Below are 21119 nucleotides of genomic sequence, written 5' to 3' on the forward strand. Positions count from 1 at the left end.
CTCCTTGAGGAGTTCAAAAACTCGCTTCCCGTTTCCATAAGAAACCACATGAAGGAACAAAGGGTTCCAAGAGCCAGGCAGGCAGCAATCCTGGCTGGTGATTATACACTTATTCACAAGCCCTTTCCCCAAGGGAAACACTTCCCTATTCACCTCCAAGAACCTGAAAAGGATAGAAGGTGGGAGAGTGACTGGAGGATGAACAGCCAGGAGTGAGAAGGGAGAGCTGGAAAAACAGGGGCCCCTCCTCAGGCCAAAAAGGAAGGTGCTGAGAACAGGAGTGATACCCGGAAGCCTGTACGTTTCCATTGTAACAAGACAGGTTGTGATGAAATATAGGTATAAGAGGGATAATTAGGAAAGATTATAGATAATTAATATATACACTTAATTAAAGTATAGATAATTAATACATGCACTTAATTAGGTAGAATTCAGATAAAATGAATACATTACAGTTGAGTAATAAAGATTCATCTAATAGAATTAAAGATTGAATAAACTGAAGAAATAAAGATTCATTTAATACAATCAAAGATTGAATAAATGGTCAGTTTTCAAGATTCACTGGAATTCCCTTTCAGAGCAGAATTAAAAATTCATGATTCTCCTGTAACTAAAAAGACCATCCCACCATCTGTGCCAGATTGGAAGATGTAACAAAATTATCTTTTAGTTAAAAATCCCATCTCAATGTCTGCTACATTGGAATCTAGAAACTAATTAAAAAATGAGGCATTCGGAGACATACTGTACCTGGTACACACTGATAGCTATAATCAAGCTATGGTTCTACTTAGTTGAGAATAATGATGGTATAGACAGGCTATCTTAAGGAGATAGTACAAAGTAACACCAAAGCACCATTACAAATGACCAATCACAAAAAAGGCACATTAGGTAAGAAAAACAGATGCTATGCAACTCTAATTTAACTTGAAAAGATAAAAGCAGTTACTGCACAAAATGCTTTTAAGAAAAGAACACATTTATGAAGTTAAGCAACCAATAAAATGAAGTAATAGTGTTACTATAAAACACTACAGATATTTTGACCAGATAAAAGCTCACAACTTCATGATAAAGGAATTCTCAGCAATTAAATTAATTAGGGGTAATAGTGAATGATACAGCCATATATGGATAATGAAAAAGGGCGGAACATCTACAGAAAGGTAGCATTCACATTTGCAAAGGATCAACTAATCGATTAGAAACAGTATAAACATGAGAGTTTTGAATTGAAAAATTAGAAGTATTGAATTCCTCAGCAATGCTTCTCAACCAATGGTAAAAGGGAGCTGACTGCGTTACAAGAGAACTCTACTCTTAACCGAGAGTGCTTTGTCTTTTTTTAATTCATTAATGGGATGTGGGCGTCGCTGGCTAGGCCAGCATTTATTGCCCATCCCTAATTGCCCTTGAGAACATGGTGGTGAGCTGTCTTCTTGAACCGCTGCAGTCTATGTGGGGTAGGTACACCCACAGTGCTGTTAGGAAGGGAGTTCCAGGATTTTGAACCAGTGACCGTGAAAGAATGGCAATATAGTTCCAAGTCAGGATGGTGTGTGACTTGGAGGGGAACTTGCAGGTGGTGATGTTCCCATGCATTTGCTGCTCTTGTCCTTCTAGTTAGTAGAGGTTGCCGATTTGGAAGGTGCTGTCTAAGGAGCCTTGGTGCATTGCTGCAGTGCACCTTGTAGATGGTACACAATGCTGCCACTGTGCGTGGAGGGAGTGAATGTTTGTGGATGGGGTGCCAATCAAAAGGGCTGCTTTGTCCTTGATGGGGTCGAGCTTCTTGAGTGTTGTTGGAACTGCACCCATCCAGGCAAGTGGACAGTCATAGAGTTATACAGCACAGAAACAGGCCCTTCGGCCCATCGTGTCTGTGCCAGCCATTAAGCACCTAACTATTCTAATCCCATTTTCCAGCACTTGGCCCGTAGCCTTATATGCTATGACATTTCAAGCGCTGATCTAAATACTTCTTAAATGTTGTGAGGGTTCCTGCCTGCAGCACCTCTTCAGGTAGCACATTCCAGATTCCAACCACCCTCTGAGTGAAAAAGGTTTTCCTCAAATCCCCTCTAAACCTCCTGCCCTTACCTTCAATCTATGCCCCCTGGTTATTGACCCCTCCGCTAAGGGAAAAAGTTTCTTCCTATCTAACCCATCAATGCCCCTCATAATTTTGTATCCCTCAATCATGTCCCCCCTCAGCCTTCTCTGCTCGAAGGAAAACAACCTTAGCCTTTTCAGTCTCTCTTCACACCTGAAATGCTCCAGCCCAGGCAACATCCTGGTGAATCTCCTCCACACCCTCTCCAGTGCAATCACATCTTTCCTATAGAGCGGTGTCCAGAACTGTACACAGTACTCCAGCTGTGGCCTAACTAGCATTTTATATAGCTCCATCATAACCTCCCTGCTCTTATATTCTATGCCTCGGCTAATAAAGGCAAGTATCCCATATGCCTTCCTAACCACCTTATCTACCTGCTGCTGCTTTCAGTGATCTATGGACAAGTACACCAAGGCCCCTCTGGCTCTCTGTACTTCCTAGGGTCCTACCATCCATTGTACATTCCTTTGCCTTGTTAGTCCTCTCAAAATGCATCACCTCACACTTCTCAGGATTAAATTCCATTTGCCACTGCTCCGCCCATCTTACCAGCCCATCTATATCATCCTGTAATCTATGGCTATCCTCCTCACTATTTACAACACTACCAATTTTCATGTCATCTGCGAACTTACTGATCATACCTCCTATACTCATGTCTAAATCATTGATGTATACTACAAACAGCAAGGGTCCCAGCACCGATCCCTGCGGTACACCACTGGTCGCAGGCTTCCACTCACAAAAATAACCCTCGACCATCACTCTCTGCCTCTTGCCACAAAGCCAATTTTGGATCCAATTTGCCAAATTGCCCTGTATCCCATGGGCTCTCACCTTCTTAACCAATCTTCCATGCGGGACCTTATCAACAACCTTACTGAAGTCCATGTGGACTACATCAACTGCTTTACCCTCATCTACACATCTAGTCACCGCCTCGAAAAATTCAATCAAATTAATTAGACACGATGTCCCCCTGACAAAGCCACACTGACTATCCCTGATTAATCCCTGCCTCTCCAAGTGGAGATTAATTCTGTCCCTCAGAATATTTTCCAATAGTTTCCCAACCACTGATGTTAGACTCACTGGCCTGTAATTACTTGGTTTATCCCTGCTATCCTTCTTGAATAATGGTACCACATTTGCTGTCCTCCAATCCTTTCCTGTGGCCAGAGAGGATTTGAAAGTTTGTGTCAGAGCCCCTGCAATCTCTTCCCTTGCGTCACATAACAGCCTGGGATACATCTCATATAGCCCTGTGGATTTATCAACTTTTAAGCCCGCTAAAACAACTAATACTTCCTCCCTTTCAATGTTAATATGTTCAAGTATATCACAATCCCCTTCCCTGATCTCTACACCTACATCATCCTTCTCTATAGTGAACACAGATGAAAAGGAATCATTCAAAACCTCACCTATGTCCTCCGGCTGCACACACAGATTGCCACTTTGGTCCCTAATGGGCCCTACTCTTTCCCTTGTTATCCTCTTGCCCTTAATATACTTATAAAACACTTTAGGATTTTCCTTTATCTTTCCCACCAATGTTTTTTCATGTCCCCTCTTTGCTCTCCTAATTACTTTTTTTAGTAGCCCCCTACACTTTCTATACTCCTCTAGTGCCTCTGCTGTTTTCAACGCTCTGAATCTGCCAAAAACCTCCTTTATTTTCCTGATCCAATCCTCTATATCCCTTGACATCCAGGGTTCCCTGGACTAGTTGGTCCTACCCTTCACCTGAACTCTCACTATTTCCTATTTGAATGACTCCCACTGCTCTGATATAGACTTTCCTACAAGTAGCTGCTCCCAGTCCACTTTGGCCAGATCCTGTTTTATCATATTGAAATCGGTCTTCCCCCAATTCAGTACCTTTATTTCTGGTCCATCTTTGTCCTTTCCATAACTACCTTAAATCTTAGAGTTATGGTCACTATCCCCGAAATGCTCCCCCACTGACACTTCTACCACTTGTCCAGCTTCATTTCCTAGGATTAGGTCCAGTACTGCCACTTCTCCTGTAGGACTTTCTACATACTGGCTCAAAAAGCTCTCCTGTGCGCTCTTTAAGAATTCCGCCCCCTTTAAGCCTTTTGCATTAAGACTATCCCAGTTGATATTGGGGAAATTGAAATCCCCTACTATTATTACCCTATTATTTTTACTCGTCTCTGAGATTTGCCTACATATCTGCTCCTCTATCTCTCCTTGACTGTTTGGAGGCCTGTCGTACACGCCCGGCCAAGTGATTGCCCCCTTGTTGTTTTAAAGTTTATTTATTTATTTTAAGATACAGCACTGAAACAGGCCCTTCAGCCCACCGAGTCTGTGCCAACCATCAACCACCCATTTATACTAATCCTACATTAATACCACATTCCTACTACATCCCCACCTTCCCTCAATTCCCCTACCACCTACCTATACTAGGGGCAATTTATAATGGCCAATTTACCTATCAACCTGCAAGTCTTTGGCTGTGGGAGGAAACCGAAACACTTGGCGAAAACCCACGCAGTCACAGGGAGAACTTGCAAACTCCACACAGGCAGTACCCAGAATTGAACCCAGGTCGCTGGAGCTGTGAGGCTGCGGTGCTAACCAATGTGCCACTGTGCTGCACTGGACCCCAAGGTCCCAAGGTATGAGTTCTACCCATATGGCCTCATTTGAGATACCTTCTAAGATATCATCTCTCCTTACTGCAGTAATTGACTCCTTAATCAATAGTGCCCCCTCTCCTTTCTCGCCTGAAGATTCTATACCCTGGAATATTGAGCCCCTCCCTCAACCATGTCTCTGTGATAGCAATAATATCATAATCCTATGTGCTAATCAACGCCCTCGATTCATCTGCCTTACTAGTAAGACTCCTTACATAAAAATAGATGCAATCCAGCCTTGCATTTTTCACTTGTGCCTTAACGGGTCTATATTTGCTCTGCCTTCCAGACTGATTCAGTTTCTCTTCTATATTTGGCTGTGCATCACCCCCTCCTGTACCTCCACTCTGTATCCCATCCCCCTGCCAAATTAGTTTAAACCTCTCCCAAAAGCAGTGGCAAACTTCCCAGCAAGGATGTTGATCCTGTTCCGGTCCAGGTGCAACCCGTCCAACTTGTACAGGTCCCACTTTTGCCAGAAGCAGACCCAGTGATCCAGGAAACTAAAGGTCTTCCTCCTGCACCATCTCTTCAGACATGCATTCATCTACTCTATCCTCCTATTTCTATACTCACTAGCATGTGGCACTGGGAGTAATCCAGACATTACAACCTTTGAGGTCCTGCTTTTTAATCTGCTACCTAGCTCCCTAAATTCTTGTTGCAGGACCTCATCCCTCTTTCTAGCTATGTTGTTGGTACCAATGTGTACCATGACTTCTGACTGTTCACCCTCCCCCTTCAGAATGTCCTGCAGCCGCTCTGTGACATCCTTGACCCTAGCAACAGGGTGGCAACATACCATCCTGGAGTCACGTTTGCGGCCACAGAAATGCCTATCTGCACCCCTTACAATAGAATCCCCTATCATTATAGCTCTTCCACTCCTTTTCCTCCCCTGCTGTGCAGCTGAGCCACCTGTGGTGCCAAAGTCTTGGCTCTTGCTGGATTCCCCTGAGAAGCTATCTCCCCCAACAGTATCCAAAGTGGAAAATCTGTTAGATAGGGAGATGGACCCAGGGACTCCTGCACTACCTGCCTAGTTCTTCTACTCTGCCTGGCGGTCACCCATTCCCTTTCTGCCTGAGCAGTCTTTACCTCCCTGTACGGGCTATCCACAATGATCTCAGCCTCATGGATGCCCCACAGTGTCTCCAGCCGCCGGTCCTTTCTGAAATGCGGGATTTCGAACAGCTGCAGCTGTAGACACTTCCTGCACATGTGTTTGCCCTGGACACTGGAAGTGTCCCTGACTTCCCACATTGTACAGGAGGAGCATTCCACATTGCCGAGCTGCCCTGCCATGACTTACCCTTAATTTATCCCCTTAAATTACCCAAAAATTAGATTATTTACACTAGGGACCTTGATTCCCTAAAAAAAAACCTACTATATTAAAAAAAACTGTAGACCTTACCTTTCTCCTTACTTTTAGTTACTTACCCAGCTATTTAGAGTTAGTCCCTAACAGCAGTTACTCACCAACCAATCACCTTGTAGCTTTGAAATAAAAACAAGAAATGCGGGAACCACTCAGCAGGTCTGGCAGCATCTGTGGAAAGAGAAGCAGAGTTAACGTTTCGGGTCAGTGACCCTTCTTTGGAACTGTTCAATTCTTTAATAAATTTGTGCAAGTTAATAAATCATCTGATGTAGCATTCTGTATACAAGAACCCCCTCTCTGTATCTCCATAAGTAGGGAGATACGTATTGAAGAGAGTTTCCCAGACGCTGATAATATCTGGAATATTTATGACTTAGCCATAATTATTAAAAGATAGGCTATCCGAAAGATGGTAATATTCTCTGTTAGTTTCTTTCTTAGAGGCGGAACTAGTTCAGTTCTTCGGACCCAAACAAGTGTCTGTGGGAATCTGTTTGGTTTGAACTTAGTTGAAAGAGATTCACAGTACTACACTTGATTTGGTTTAGTCCCTATAAGGGGTTAAGGTCATAAATCACTTCAAGGTCACCTTCAAGTTGACTGTTGGAAGTTATGGGGAAAACCCATAGGTTTAGTCAGGGTACACCAGCCCAGTGCAGGAAAAGGGGCCCTGCTGGTAAAATTCAGCCCCATGTGTTAGTGCTATTATCAATACACAGAGAGTATTGAAAGCCCGGTTCAGTGGCCCGTACAGAGTAGTAAGGAGAATTAGCCAGGTGAATTATATAATTGGCACCCCAGATCGTAGAAAAAAGCAAAGGCTGTGCCAAATCAATATGTTAAAACGGTATCACAACCGGAAAGGGTACAAACAAGCACAGGTCTGTCAGGCAATGAGGAACGAGGGTGAAAAGGGCACTGAGGACGAGTTATAGGAAGGCCTAGAGGATTCTCAAATTGAACCCCCTACTGTCCGGGTAACTAACACTGAAATGTTAAGGAAATTAGATACCGTACACCCCTATTTAAACGCAGAACAGAGAGGAGACCTAACAAGGCTGCTCACAGCATTTAAAGGGATCTGCAGGGAAAAACCAGGGTGCACAACCCTTACCCTACATGATGTAGATGTAGGAGAGATCCCTCCCATAAAACAAAATCCATATCCCCTAAGTCCCAGGAAACTGACCCAGGTTCAGGAGAAAATTCAGACTGAAGACCTGGAAATTAAAGATTTAAATTCTGAAGGGAGACACAGAAAAGCTCAGAAGCCAAAGGAAAACCCGAAGACCAAAAAGGTTTTTGTGGCAGATTTGGAGGGTGGTGATGGTGACTGCAAGTCAAGTATCCTAACTGAGGAGGAATTGTGGGCCAGGCTGGATGAGCACGGGAAAAACCATATACAAAAAGCACTGGATGATCTTCACAAAGTTATGAATAACTTTGAATCCAGGGTTGAGTTCTCTGTGTTATGACCAGGTGAGGAAGGGGTCTAGGGCTCCCCTCTTGGCCTTTTCCTGGTTTGACTGTAACAGGGTTTAACTTTTTAAAACAGTGTTTTTAGCTTCCCCTCAGTGAGTCCTTGCTCACTGCTCTCTAATTGTAATTGTAAAGGAATCAACCAGACAGGTCTTCTCAGGTTTAAACAGGAAAGGTGTAAAGTTATTAACCGCTGTTGATACTCCTGAGCTACTGGCCGTGTGATTGGATGGCTAGTTTTTTTTGGCCGGCACAGACATGGGGCTGAATGGCCTTCTTCTGTGCCATAATTTTTCTATGGTTCTATCGCCACTCTTACTTCCCTCGGTAACCATCCCGCTCGAACCAGGTGATTTTTCTACTCTGAGCGCTGTCAACATTTTAGTTACATCCTCTCTATCTATTTTTATCCTATCCAGTTCCTCTATTATACCCTCCTTTAATTTTTCTCCTGTTCAGCGAATTCCACCCAGATTGCATTGATATTACTGCCGTAAATGGTGAAAACTCTACCCCATACAGTGGAACTGTTAATTAAGCAAACTTTCACTGTATGGTACCACTGATCTTTTCATTTAGATGCATTTTTCATTACAAATCGACTTAATTTTCTTGACATTTATTGTACAAAAATAATGAAATAAATATTTCCAATATTTGGATGTTGAAACTAGCTTAACTGAGAGGTTTTGGATCAATAAAGTTTTATCTACAATTTAAGCAATAGTTTGGAAGTTTAGAGTACATGTTCATGTATAATTTTGATTGCTTACTGATTGCTTTGTTAATATCTCTGCATCAGTAAATTATTTTAGCAATGTCGTTGAACAGTTTCAAAGATACACCAGCTCAGTACCATGTTCTTCTGTAAATTATTTTCACCACCTTTTAAACAGTGAGAAGTGTCCCCTTTTCTGAAAAATATTGAAGATATTTTAAGTGTTTGATAGTTCCTCATAAATCCTCATTTCAGAGGGGCCCTGGAGGTTGATTCTAAAAAAAGTTTTTTAAAAATCACAAGAAAAACAATAGTGTTTTGTTAACCATACTAAAAGAATGTAATCTTTGCTTACATTTCTGGGAAGATACACTCATACCTGCACATTTGGCCACCTGGTGGCTTATTATGTTCTATCAAATATCCTGTCTTGTTCATCATTCTTTCATTATTGTCCTCAGGCCACACTTGACTTGATTACCTGCAAAGTGTACAGCAGTCCATATTAACTGGTATGTCCAAGAGTAACAGCTGATAGAAAATGACTCCACCTGTTGACTTGACTGCACTTCTACCACTAAAAGCTGCTGGAACATATTTTTTTTTCTTTACCAACAATGTGTCAGTATTGGTACTAACTGCTCCCTTATTTCTGGTCAGAAGCCAATTCCACCATGAGTGAAACAAATGCTGTGGGCCTAATTTTCAGTTCTAATAAGACTAAACATTACTACCTTTTTTTCCTGACAAGCATTGACATTTCAAGACTAATTAATAAAACAAACATTCTTTTCTGAAAGTATTTTCTATCTGATTGTATTATATTTACTATTAATGCAATATCATTCCCTTCGCACCCCAATTTTCTTCTGTTTCTTCCTCTTCTCCTGAAAGGACTGACTCATGCAGAAATGAAGAACTGAAGAAATGAACATATGAACATACGAATTAGGAGCAGGAGTAGGCCACTCGGCCCCTTGAGCCTGCTCTGCCATTCAATAAGGTCATGGCTGAACTGATTACTCCACATTCCCACCTACCCTGATAACCTTTTACCCCCTTGCTTATCAAGAATCTATCTATGTCTGCCTTAAAAATATTCAAAGACTCTGCTTCCCCCGCCTTTTGAGGAAGAGAATTCCAAAGACTAACGACCTTCTGAGAGAAAACATTTTCCTCATCTCTGTCTTAAATGGGCGACCCCTTATTTTTAAACAGTGACCCCTAGTTCTAGAATCTCCCACAAGAGGAAACAGCCTTTCCACATCCACCCTGTCAAGATCCCTCAGGATCTTATGTTTCAATAAAATTGCCTATTAGTCTTCTAAATTCCAAGCCTAGCCTGTCCAATCTTTCCTCGTAAGACAGCCTGCCCATTCCAGGTATTAGTCTAGTAAACCTTCTCTGTACTGCCTCCAATGCATTACTTCCTTCCTTAAATAAGGAGACCAGTACTGTACACAGTACTCCGGATGTGGTCTCACCAATGCCCTGTATAGCTGAAGCATAACTTCCCTATTTTTGTATTCAATTCCCCTCGCGATAAATGATAACATTCTATTAGCTTTCCTAATTACGTGCTGTACCTGCAAACTAACCTTTTGCGATTCATGCACTAGGACATCCAGATCCCTCTGCATCTCAGAGCTCTGCAATCTCCTACCATTTAGATAATATGTTTCTTTTTTATTCATCCTGCCAAAGTGGACAACTTCACACTTTCCCACATTATATTCCATTTTCCAGGTCTTTGCCCGCTCACTTAACCTATCTATATTCCTTTGTAGCCCCCTTATGTCCTCTTCACAAGTTACTTTCCTACCTATCTTCGTATCATCAGCAAATTTAGCAACCATACCTTCGGTCCCTTCATCCAAGTCATTTATATAAATTGTAAAATGTTGAGGCCCCAGCACAGATCCCTGTGGCACACCATTTGTTACATCTTGACAACCAGAAAATGATCCATTTATGCCTACTCTCTTGTTTCCTGTTAGCTAGCAAATCTTCTATTCATGCCAATATGTTACCCCTACACCATGAGCTTTTGTTATGAAGTTCCACAGGCAGTGTAAGCTCTCTAAAACTTTGCCAAAGGAAAATAAAAGACTTGCATTTATGTAGTGTCTTTCACAACCATTAGATGTCCTAAAGTGCTTAACAGCCAATGAGGTACTTTTGAAGTGTAATTCCTGTTGTAATGTAGAAAAAGCTGCAGGCAATTTGCACAAAACAAACTCCCACAAACTCAATGTGACAACATTGATTTTTTTTTGTGTGATGTTCATTGAGGGATAAATACTGGCCAGGACACCAGGGATAAGTCCCCTGCTCTTCTTCAAAATGTACACCTGAGAGGGCAGACGGGGCCTTAGTTTAACATCTCATCTGAAAGATGGAAGCCATTATAAGTCTGGGAGCTTAAAACAGCAGTGATAATAAGCCTTGCAGTATGCACATGTCACACTAAAGTATGTCCTGCCCTCACCCAATATCATTATACACGCTCACTTTCTAGTTGATAGTTCTGATAGTGGTTGGAAGTGGGAACCTTTCCTGATTTTTTTTCCTTCTTTTATCCCACAGGCACTGGGGCCAATCCTGACACATAAATATTTACTGAGTGAGATCAACTAACTCAGCACAGCTGACATTGAAGTAGGTCTGTATGGTTCAGAAGCATATAATTTGGTATATTTACCCAATGAGACACCAAGGAAGCCATTGTATTTTATCTCCATTGTCTTCATTAAGAGCTCTTACAGGGAGACACTCTGTGTTCAACCAACATGAACTTCCAAAGTGAGATCAGGGTTAAAGTTTCCTTCATTCTCATTTAAAAGATACTTTAGATTAGAATTTCTGTGGGTGTTCATATGTAGAAGCACATAGAATCCACAATACAGAAACAGGCCATTCATTCCAAGTGCTTTACACACGCACCTCCTCAGACAATTAGCTCTTCCCACCCTGCCCCCACGTTTAGTTATTCCCTTCTCCCTCATATATGCATCAAACCTCTCCTTAAATGCATAAATGCTATCCACTTCAACCAGTCCATGTGGCAGGCAAGTTCCACATTCTCACCAACATTCCTCCTAAATTCTTTATTTGATCTGTAAGTGGTTATCTTATAGTTATGCCCCTTGTTCTGGTTCACCAGATCTCCTGCTATAACCTTGATGGAAGATCAGTGGAAATCTTGGTAATATGGCTGCTAATGTTCTTTCTTTGGGAATTCCACCAAAGTTACTTAAGGGGATCGGGAGATTGTCTGTAGAAATTTTACCCCTTTGTTTCTGATCCATGCTAGATCACCACCCCTCTGCCTTGAGAAAGCCTATAGAGCAAATGTATAAGAACATTAAGTACTGTGGCTATGTTGTAATGTTAGTAAATAAACAAGTTTTGCGAATATTACAATATTGAAGAATTTAGTTAGTAAGTCCATTGATGCCAATTAATAAATCTTAATGGATCAATGCACTTCTTCTGAAAGCGCAGTACAATCAAACTGTATAATAGCTTCATAAGATACATGTGAATATTTTTAAAAATCAATATAAGGTGGAAAATATACATTAAGAAAACAAAAGATATGACAATTTAGGTTGAAGGCATCAGTTTTTCAATAGATCAAAATTAGTGAAACTTTGAAAAAAGAAAATGTAAATGTTTAAAATTCTTTTCTTATCATTTGCAATTATAACCACCATCAGTGGCAAGCTGAAGCAATGTGAGGCTGTCTGCTTGAGATGCTAATATGTTGCATTTGTTAATCAAAATTGCACTGAGCTCATTGCCATCAAGTTACCCCTGAACCTAAAGAAGTGCTGGCCTATTTTACCGCTGCTGTGCTATCTGAACATTAGAAAACAAATATCTGATACTCCACCAGCACCTTATGTCTGTTCTCAAAATAATACAACTGAGAACCAGGCTGAATAAAGAAGGTTCAGGGGGGAAATGAAGAAGCAAATAAGAGAAGCAAACAGAAGTTCTGAAAAGAGACTGGCAGCTCATATAAAAGGGAATCCAAAAGTCTGATATAGGCATATAAATAATAAAAGAGTGGTAAAAGGAGGAGTGGGGCCGATTTGGGGACCGACAGGGGATTTATGCATGGAGGCAGGGGGGATAGCTGAGGTGTTAAATGAATACTTGCATCTATCTTTACCAAGGAAGTAGATGCTGCACAGGTCATGGTGGAAGAGGAGGTAATTCAGAAACTTTAAGGGTTTAGAATTGATAAGGAGGAGGTATTGGATAGGCTGTCTGTACTTAAAAGTTGATAAGGCACCAGGACCGGATGAGATGCATCCAAGGATACTGAGGGAAGTGAGAGTGGAAATTGCGGAGGCACTTTTCCAGCCTTCCTTAGACTTAGGGCTGGTTCCAGAGGACTGGAGAATTGAAAATGTTAAACCCTTGTTCAAAAAAGATGTAAAAATAAGCCCAGCAACTACAGGCCAGTCAATTTAACCTCAGTGGTGGGGAAGCTTCTTGAAACGATAATTCGGGACAAAATTAATGGTCACTTAGGTGGATGCAGGTAAATTAAGAAAAGCCAGCATGGATTTGTTAAGGGCAAATTATGTTTAATTAACTTACTGGAGTTTTTTGAAGCAGTGACAGAGGGGATTGATGAGAATAATGCTGTTGATGTAGTGTACACGGACTTCCAAAAGACATTTGATAAAATGCTGCACAACAGACTTGTGAGCAATGTTAAAGCTCATGGAATAAAAGGGACAGTAGCTATATGGATACAAAATTGGCTGAGTGAAAGGAAACAGAGAGTAGTTGTGAATGCTTGTTTTTGGACTGGAGGAAAGTTTGTAGTGGAGTTCCCCAAGGGTAAGTGTTAGGACCCTTGCTCGTCCTAATGTATATGAATGACCTAGACCTTGGTGTACAGGGCATAATTTCAAGATTTGCAGATGATACAAAACTTGGAAGCATTGTGAACTGTGAGGAGGATAGTGTAGAACTTAAAAAGGACATAGACAGGTTGGTGGAATGGGCGGCAAGTGGCAGATGAAATTTAATGCAGAGAAGTGTGAAGTGATTCATTTTGGTGGGAAGAATGCAGAAAGACAATATAAAGGGTACAATTCTAAAGGTGGAGCAGGAGCAGAGGGACCTTATGCATAGGTGCATAAATCAGTGAAGGTGGCAGGACAGGTTGTGAGCATGGTTAATAAAGCATACAACATCCTGGGCTTTATTAATAGGGGCATAGAGTACAGAAGCAAGGAAATTATGTTAAACCTGTATGAAACACTGGTTTGGCCTCAACTGGAATATTGTGTCCAGTCCTGGGCACTGCACTTAAGGAAAGATGTGAAGGAATTAGAGAGAGTGCAGAAATGGTTTTGATTAATTTTTTTTTTGATTAGAGATACAGCACTGAAACAGGCCCTTCGGCCCACCGAGTCTGTGCCGAACATCAACCACCCATTTAGTCTAATCCTACACTAATCCCATATTCCCACCAAACATCCCCACCTGTCCCTATATTTCCCTACCACCTACCTATACTAGTGACAATTTATAATGGCCAATTTACCTATCAACCTGCAAGTCTTTTGGCTTGTGGGAGGAAACCGGAGCACCCGGAGAAAACCCACGCAGCCACAGGGAGAACTTGCAAACTCCACACTGGCAGTACCCGGAATCGAACCTGGGTCCCTGGAGCTGTGAGGCTGCGGTGCTAACCACTGCGCCACTGTGCCGCCCCACAAGAATGGATCCAGGGATGAGGAACATCAGTTACATGGATAAATTGGAGATGTTAGGACTGTTTTCCTCAGAGAAGAGAAGGTTGAGAGGAGATTTGATAGAGGTATTCTAAATCATGAAGGGACTAGACAGAGTAGATAGGGGAAAACTGTTCCCTCTGGTGGAAGAATTGAGAACAAGCCAGCACAGATTTAGGGTATTTGGCAAAAGAGGAAATGGCGACATGAAGAAAAACCTTTTCACGCAGCAAGTGGTTAGGATCTGAAATGCACTGCCTGAGAGTGGTGGAGGGAGGTTCAATTGAAGCAGTCAAGAGGGAATTGGATTATTATCTGAAAAGGAAGAATCTTCAGGCCTACAGAGAGAAGGCTGGGGAGTGGCATTAGGTGAATTGTTCCTTCGGAGAGCCAGTGCAGACATGATGGGCCGAATAGCCTTCTTCTGTGCTATAACAGTTCTGTGATTCTGTGAAAATTTGCTTCTGCTGCTTAAAAGAAATACAATATCAGAACATAGATAAATAGGAGCTGTCTAGAACCATATCCAAGCCATGTAGCACCAGTTGTGAGCAGAGTGTCTATTTTTATACAATACTAGTCAATCTTCTGCGCTGTTGCACATAGCAGAGTCAAAACCAAATATAGTATTCAGGTCAAGCAGGGTTGGTGATCATTGGGGAAAAGAATATAAATGGAATCAAAAGGATGAAGAGGCAAGGAAATGTGGAGGAGGCAGATGGAAGTGAGATAGAGTAAGTGGAGGGGCGAGAATTGGAAGTTAAAGGCAGAGGAGAAAAGGGGAAGGGGAGTGGAGGAGAGGTAACAATGGGGAAAGGAGGGCAGAGGAAGGGAGAGAGGGGAGAAGGAAAGAGGAGGTAATGGGAGAAACCTTCATCTGTTAGCTGCCTGTTTCTCACCTGAAAACTGGGCGACCAGCAGTTGAAAACCTAGCAGGGATTTTTATGCACCCATTTGCTTGCTTGAATCAACTTTCAGGCAGGTGTTTAAATGGGCACCTAGCACTTCTACCCAAAACTGGTAGGAGGCTGTTTAAATATTAAACGGGGGCCCTATACTTGTTGTAGGGCCCCCGGCATACCTTTCAAGGAGAAATGGGTGGAGCCTGCACGGTGCGTGTCAGTCTGTGTTTCTCAATGTGATGAGAGGCCTAAAATTTCTCCTCTGCTATGAAATCTTTAGGGATCACCCAAAAGATAAATTGTTTGCTTCTTGTGGAGCCAGGAAAGGCTAGGGTAGTTTTCTCAGCATCACAAAAATCTTTTGGTTTGCTGCCAGCCCATTCTCACCCCCATAGTACATTTATAACAATTGACTTTGAGACAAAAGTGCCAGATATTACTGAATTGTTAGGTTTTATGAATCACTTCAAAAAAAAAGACAGAACTGTACTATTAGAAAGAAATTGAATTTATATAGCACCTTTCATGAATTTAGGATGTCCCAAAGCGCTTCATATCCAATTAAGAATTAGTGAAGTGCAGTCACTGTTATAATGTAGGAAATGCTGCAGCCAATTTGTGCACAGCAAGATTCAACAAACAGCAATGAGATAAATGACCAGATAGTCTACTTTAGTGATCTTGGCTGCAAGGATAAAAATTGGTTAGGAGGCTAGAAGAACTCACTTGTTCATCTTCAAATAGTGTCATGGGACCTGTTGCATCTTGAGAAGGCAGAAAGGACCTGGGGTTAACATCTTATCTGAAAGTCAGCACCTCTAACTGCATAGCACGCACTCAGTAACAGCACTGAAGTGTCAGTCTAGATAGTGTGCTAAAGTCCCTGGAGTGGAGCTTGAACACAGGACCTTCTGGCTCACTGATGAAAATGCTACCACTGAGCCAAGCTGATACCAAACCTAGGAACAAAAATATTGAATTTTACCTGCCAAGGTGGGGTGGGCTCAGGGAAATGTGCGCCACAAAAAATAACAGCATGTAGGGAACCCGCTCTGTTCCACACTAAACAGGGGCATGTTTGGAAGTGAGTGGAAAACCCTCTTGAAGGTGTCGGATCAGACATTTAAATATCTTAATTAGCAATTAACTGACTATTTAACCTACCATTCTGGCTTTAACAGCCAGCACACAAGCTGCATGAATCTCTCCAGAATGCCCAAGACAAGAGCAGAATGGGAAGCCATGCTCGAAAGTATTTAAATAGTGAAACTGGACAGCTGCAGCAATGCCAATGGGAAAGGCTTGTACTCTCAGCACTTGTCTTGAGAGTGTGATTTCCCACATTCATGGGACAGTAACAACGTTTTTGGATACCACGTGCCTTACCTTGCACCTTGCTTACCTTGGTCTAAACTTATCTGGCCTCATCCTTCGCTGCAGAATGGGACAGCTTATGCAGCTATTATATCAACCTCTGGAAAGGGGCAGGAGGACCAGCAACATCAACACCAGCAGCAGCAGGAGCAGTGCCAATGTCAACAGCAGCTGCCTTCTCCGCAGCCACATGCTGTTCTACAGGACAGAAGAGATGGACACAGAGCTTCAGCTCAAAGGAGGCAGTATTCCCCAACCAGGGTCTGCAGACAGAGGATCAGCTTCCTCAACATGATGGAACAACAGCATCTCCCGAGGCTTAGGTTCTCGCAGTAGTTCATTGCTGATATCTGCAGCATCTTGGAACAAGACCTCCTTCCAAGAGGGCCACATGGGCATGTGCTGCCAGTGGCCATCAAGATCACCACAGCCCTGAATTTCTTTGCCTCTGGCTCCTTTCAGGCATCAGCTGGGGACATCTGCAGGATCTCACAATTTGCATCCCACAAGTCCAAATCCCAATTCACCGCTTCCATGTTTGCCAAGGTTGCCCAATATGTGCACTTTGATACTGATGAAGCCAATCAGACACAGAGAGCTGTCAGATTTGCTGCAGTGACTGGATTCCCACAGGTTCAGGCATTCATAGACTGCATCCACGTGACAATCAAGGTGCCATCAGGTATTCCTGGAATGTTCTTCAACCAGAAGGGATTCCACTACCTCATTGTGCAGATCATGTGTGATCACTGTAAGTTCATCATCAAGATTTCCTGGAAGCTGCTATGACTCCTACATCCTGCGCCAGTCAAGTCTACCACAGATGTTTGACTGATCTGCGGGTGCCCTTCAGTATGCACCAGGAATGGTCTCCAGAATGGTAGCAGTCTGCTGTGTCTTGCACAAGATGGCACTGCAGAGAGGAGTGGAAGTGCAGGCGGAGGAAGCTGCAAACCACTCGACTTCTTCCGAGGAGGAGGAGGAAGAGGAGCGGAAGGATGTGGGTAGCGTGGCTGCAGACACACATCAAGCTGACAGAGAAGCCCATGATGACACAGTTCAGATAAGATGCAAGCCAAAGCCATAGGGCACTATAACCCTGAACGCTCTGGGCACCACACCACCTCCCCCACCGCGCCTCACCCCAGTAAAACGAATTCCCACCATCATAATTCGCACCATCACAACCATATAGACCAGTGATGTACTCCACTCTGGGTGTGCCATTCTGATTAAGCCTTTTGTCCACTGGAGAATACAGCAATGGAGGGAGCAGGACGTATAAAAAACGTCCCCCATTTAGTATTTCATGAATGAAACAGCATTTACATAGTTACAAACACCCAAGTGAATTCCCTTGTGTAACTAAGAAGTCTTCCTCTTCCATTTTCTATCACCTCTACATGGTGCCACCCCTGTGGCTTTAGCAAAGCTGGAGGCAGGCTACTTGTTCCCTTGCTTTGACACATGAGATGCCCGTGGAGGAAGTCCTCTGGGTTTTGGAACCCGTGAGGGCCCTGCCAAAGACTGTCCCACCTGCACCTGTGCAGGGCAGACTCGGTCATCGGGGCAGGAGGCAGCATGTGGGACTCTGTCTGAGGCAGATTGAGGCAGGGATGAGAAGTGGAAGCTTCTTGAGAAGAATCCCCACTTCCGTTTGCCCTTTCTTTATTCTCCCTCTTGTAGCCCACTTGCACTTCCCTGCTAGCCATGAGCGGGAGAATACTTTGCTGATTGTCACTGATGCGTTGAGCGACCATGGTGAGGCTTTGCTCCATCCTGTGTAAAGTGGCAGACAGAGAGTGCAGGCTGTTGGTCTGGGACAGCATGCACTCAGTGAACTGTTGCATCATGAGGGTGGCCACTCTTTCCAGGTAGGTGGACATGAGCATGAATGCCTGAGACATCATGGCACTCATGTTTGAGACAGACTTCAATCTCTCTTCAAGGGACAGAACCACAGACATTTCCAGCTGCATTTCCACAGGTTTCCTCCTCGTGAATGACCCTCAACATTTAGCACGTGTCCAGCTGAGCAGAACTTTGAGTGTCCTGCACCCTCCGACTGGGACTCTCCACTGCTGTCCCTGTCTGCAGCAGCTGCTCCTGTTCACATGTGACATGTGGCAACCTAGCTATCCCTACTGCAATACCCACCGAGCTGTGTGCATCTGCACTGGTGGAGGGTGCACATGAGACATGTGACGGTGCATCCTCAGAGTGCTCACCCTCCTCTGAGGTCTTCTCAGCCTGGCCTATCATCAGCTGCTCCAGCACCTTTGATGGCCCTGTGAGTGATCACAGACATGAGTTAGTGCTGACATTGAGAAAAGGTACAAACACAGGATAGTGCAGATCATGACAGCGCAATTATAGATTTGTAGATTCCTCCAAGCTTACCAGACACTCTCAGTGGGGTGGTGGAATGCTGGCTTAAATACTCTCACTGTCTTTTGATCATCACTATTGACAAAATTCATCTGGCTAATTGAATCAGGGAGGCACTCCCATTGTCTCTCCATTCAACTGTCTCTCAGAATGCAAATGTGCAACCATGTTTTCAGCCATTCAGTCCTGTGGTCTTTTTAAACAAGTTAAGTCAATAGTCATAGAGTTATATAGCACAGAGGCAGGCCCTTTGGCCCACTGTGTCCGTGCAGGCCATCAAGCCTATCTATTTGAATCCCATTTTCCAGCATTTGGCCCATAGCCTTGTATGCTATGGTATTTCAAGTGCGCATCTAAATACTTGTTAAATGTTGTGAGGGTTCCTGCCTCTACCAGCCCTTCAGGCAGTGTGTTCCAGATTCCAACCATCCTCTGTGTGAAACAAAATTTCCTCAAATCCCCTCTAAACCTCCTGCCCCTTACCTTTAATCTCTTCCCCATGGTTATTGACACCTCTGCTAAGGGAAAATGTTTCTTCCTATCTATGCCCCTCATAATTTTGTCTACCTCAATCAGGTCCCCCCTCAGCCTTCTCTGCTCTAAGGAAGAAAACCCTTGCCTATCTAGTCTCTCTTCATAGCTGAAATGCTCCATCCCAGGCAACATCCTGGTGAATCTCCTCTGCACCCTGTCCAATGCAATCACCTCCTTCCTACAGCGCAGTGAGCAGAACGGTACACAGTACCTCAGCTGTGGCCTAACTAGTGTTTTGTACAGCTCCATCATAACCCCTCTGCTGTTGCATTTATTAGCCGAGGCGTAGAATATAAGTGTCCCAAATGCCTTCCTAACCACCTTATCTACCTGCGCTGCTGCCTTCAGTGATCTATGGACGGGTACACCAAGATCCTTCTGACCCTCTGATGGTCCTACCTTCCATTGTATATTCCCTTGCCTTGTTAGCCCTCCCAAAATTCATCACCTCACACTTCTCAGGATTAAATTCCATTTGCCACTGCTCCGCCCATCTTACCAGCCCATCTATACCGTCCTGTAATCTAAAGCTTTCCTCCTCACTATTTATGACATTGGTGAAGTGTACTCCCAGGGCAGAGGCACCTGCAATAAATATTATGTGAATAACTAATAACATATAATTCTAGCTAGCAATGAAATGTTTTCAAGGCACCATGGGACTCAGCTAACTTGATCACATTCCTTACAAGGGATGATTCACATAAATTCAGGTGGCTCATCAGAGTCCATCAAATTCAGAGTCTAATCAAGTGGCCTCTAGCAGATGCCCTTATGAAATGTCGACAAAGGTAGAATGCTGACAAAGATACCAGCCTGTAATGAGGTTAAGATAAGATGTTATGTATACATAAGGCCCAAGGACGGTGAATCAGGGTATCTGGAAGACATCATGTATGCATGAGTAACCCCTAGCTGTCCAAGAGCATGAGCTGACCACACAGTCCCCCAATCTCTAGTAACCCATTTCATTGGTTCTACTAATCAATGTATATAATCTATAATCACTATGATTGGACCGTGTCCAGCCGGGATGGGCTGAGTAACTGTTTGAAACTGTATAAGTATTGATGATTTTCCTTTGTTCGGTGGAGAGAAATCTGGATTGCCCAGTGACCTGCTCCACACCGGCGTAACCTAATAAACTGTTTGACGTTTGGAGCAGACGCGAGTGTCAAGTGATTCTTTCAGATTCATTCCCACTAACACCACCACCAATTTTCGTGTCATCTATGAACTTACTGGTCATACCTCTGATGTTCACGTCTAAATCATTAATATACACTACAAACAGCAAGGGTCCCAACACTGATCCCTGCGGTACGCTACTGGTCGCAGGCTTCCAATCGCAAAAACATCCCTCAACCATCACCCTCTGACTCCTGCCACAAAGCCAATTTTGGATCCAATTTGCCAAATTGCCCTGGATCCCATGGGCTCCTACCTTCTTGACCAATCTCCCATGCGGGAACTTATCAAAAGCTTTAGTGAAGTCCATGTAGACTACATCAACTGCTTTACCCATCTACACACCTAGTCACCTCCTCGAAAAATTCAATCAAATTGGTTAGACATGATCTCCCCCTGACAAAGCCATGCAGATTACCCTTGATTAATTCCTGCCTCTCCAAGTGGAGATTAATCCTGTCCCTCAGAATTTTTTCCAATAATTTCCCTACCACTGATGTTAGACTCAGTGGCCTGGTTCTAATCAGAGCCCCTGCAATCTCCTCCCTTGCCTCACATAGCAGCCTGGGATACATCTCATCTGGGCCTGGGGATTT

The sequence above is a fragment of the Heterodontus francisci genome, chromosome 5 (genome assembly GCF_036365525.1).
Source record: "Heterodontus francisci isolate sHetFra1 chromosome 5, sHetFra1.hap1, whole genome shotgun sequence".
In the NCBI taxonomy this organism is placed as follows: Eukaryota; Metazoa; Chordata; class Chondrichthyes; order Heterodontiformes; family Heterodontidae; genus Heterodontus; species Heterodontus francisci.